The following is a 2,703-nucleotide window of genomic DNA, read 5'->3' on the forward strand; positions in this document are numbered from 1 at the left end:
TGTGTGTCTCTGTGTGTGTGTGAGAGAGAGAGAGTGTGTTTGTGTGTGTGTGTGTTTGTGTGTGTGTGTGTGTGTGTGTTTGGTGTGCGTGTGGGTATGTGTGGGTATGTGTGTGTGTGTGTGTGTGTGTGTGTGTGTGTATGTGTATGTGTGTGTATATTTGTGTCTGTGTGTGTGTGCGTGTATGTGCGTGTGCACGCGCCTGCGTGTGTATATCTGTGTGCATGTGTGTGTGCACCCACGCGTGAGTGTGGGTATGCATGTACCCAGGAACAGAACACCAAGGGAAAGAACTCCCATGTACTCTAGCAAACTCAGTGACTCAGTCCCGGAAGTTTTGTACCGACTTAGGCAAGTTCTCCTGCACTCCATGCTGTATCATCGAACGTATAATTATGAAAATACGACCACTCCCGAAAAACGCACACGTGATGTAAGTGATATTACAGACACGGGACCCCCCAAAAAAGTGATATTACAAGTTAGTTTTGTTGTTGTTGTTGTTGTTGTTGTTGTTTAATATTACATGTTCTACATTTTGACAAAAGATTTGTCCCTTCCATCCCCACCCCTCCCCCCTTTCAAACCCCACACACACACCTCGCAACCCCGCCCTACCCCCTACCCCCTACCCCCTACCTCCGTACCCCCTCCCCCCGTCCCCCGCCGCCCTCTCCCCAAAAGAGGTAGATCCCGTTTCTTTACAACATACACCAAATCCGGTTTCTGGTGGAACACTTGAGTGTTTGCAAAAGCTTTATGCTTGCCCCAGCTATTTTTTTCAGACATTCATTATTATATAGTAACAGCCATAATCATAACAGAAACTCATTCTTTTCCTGAAGTGCTTTAGGGACTGCGTGAAATTCGCATAATACTCCAGATAGAAATATCCCACCTACATCAAACGGGTTTGGCGAATCTTTTTGTAGCTATTTTGAATACGTTGATTTTTCGCGTTGAGATTATCGCTATAAGTAGGCGGAAAGTAGTGAAAGAAACGGATTTACTGAACACACAGAGAGACCCTATTTCAAAGAATTGTGTCTTTCTTTTATTTTTCGCTTTTTTTTCTTATTTTCTCTCTCTCTCTCTCTCTCTCTCTCTCTCTCTCTCTCTCTCTCTCTCTCTCTCTCTCTCTCTCTCTCTCTCTCTCACGCTCTCTCTCTCTCTCTCTCTCTCTCTCTCTCTCTCTCTCTCTCTTTTTATTTTTTTGTCGAGATTGTGACATGTACGAACCATAATATCATAATTATATGATATCATGTCGTCCAGAGCTTCCTGGTACATTGTCGGGGCTCGTTACAGTCTTCAAATCGTCGCCTGAGTCAAAAACTCCTGTATAGACCAAATTTCCAAAAATCGTTTTTTTGCAGAAATCGAATACGGGGTACAAGACACACCTTTTATTGTGTCAAACGATGAAACCTGTGCGTTAAGTAGAAACAAAGTTTGAAAATTCCTGCTCGCATTTTTTTGCTACATATTGTTCGCTTAAATTCCTGTAAGGTACCATACAGGAATTTGCTACACTATTTACGTGGTCCAAGAGTCCTGTATGCGCCAGATACAGGAGTCTTCCAGAACAACGCCACCCTTCTTTGGGTCTCGCTGCGTTGAGTTGTATAGTTATGTCATGGATATACAGGGGTCACAGGTCGACACAAGTAATAGGGAATGGCGATGTGTATGGCACGGACACCGAATGATCTAACGCTGATGTAATAACACTTGGACTTTAATGTTAAACGTCAGTCAACCGCACAGCATTGCTTCCTGCCAGCGATTCTGACAGTGATGTAGACGACTATCTACCCCTTGCCGCACTATTAAAAGCAACAAGTACATCACGTTTCAAGGCCCCAGATCAGCGCACTTCCTCGTCTTCGTCTTCAGCGACAGCTACATCAACAATCCAAGTTGAGATTCAACACAGCACAGACCGAACAGAGGAATCAAGCCTCTTTTAAATTGATGATATCACACCGACACGTGGGGGACTCTTTCCCACCCAACTAAACCATTCCAGTGACCTCACGACCATCATTCATCCTCTCCGAGGTGTTCTCAGAGTATACAGACAATGTCACCAAGAACGTGTCAAGAAAACGATCACGTGAGCCGGACCAGAGGAAACAAAAACATTCAACAACAGTGGGCTGGCATACACTGGGTTCAAAGGGAAGGAACTGGCTTCAAAAGTCATGGGCCAAGGTCGTAACAAAACTTGTCCCACATGCCACCAGAAAATGATGCACAAAAGAAATAAAATATATTCTCCGACTATTGGAAGAGTGGGAGGCATAAACATCAAGACAATTCATTGTCTCATATGTCAAAAGGTCATTCCCACTTGTGTGGGAACACTGAAAGCACAATCAAGGCGGAAAGCTTCTCTGTACTACCGTCTTTGCAGATCTGGTAGTTGACGACAAGCCGTGTGTCTCACATTTTTCCTGGGCACATAACGTATTAAACAGGATGTTGTCTACGTGCTTTTGAGAAAATTATTGATGTTGGTGTCGTTTTTGCTGATCAGAGAGTGTCACTGTGGGCGAGGAAACAGTTCAGGGTATAAAGGCCCATATCAACAGTTTCCGACAGTTCCGTCCCATTACTGCTGTGGATCCAGTGGCAGGATATACCTAGAAGATGGATCGAGCCTAAGCGCAATGCACAGGCTGTATCAAGATTTGCAAAGAA

The 2,703-nt window shown here is 44.4% G+C and overlaps 1 long non-coding RNA gene across 1 annotated transcript in view; it reads left to right on the plus strand.

Annotated features, from left to right (window-relative positions):
- The window catches only part of LOC118478108, a 3,358-nt gene extending 655 nt beyond the window's left edge, over positions 1 to 2,703 (plus strand). Inside the window, exon 2 of the long non-coding RNA XR_004858812.1 lies at positions 1,510 to 2,703. This is a non-coding gene — a long non-coding RNA (uncharacterized LOC118478108). The remainder of the gene's footprint in view (positions 1 to 1,509) is intronic.

The sequence above is a fragment of the Aplysia californica genome, unplaced genomic scaffold, assembly GCF_000002075.1.
Source record: "Aplysia californica isolate F4 #8 unplaced genomic scaffold, AplCal3.0 scaffold00369, whole genome shotgun sequence".
Lineage (NCBI taxonomy): Eukaryota > Metazoa > Mollusca > Gastropoda > Aplysiida > Aplysiidae > Aplysia > Aplysia californica.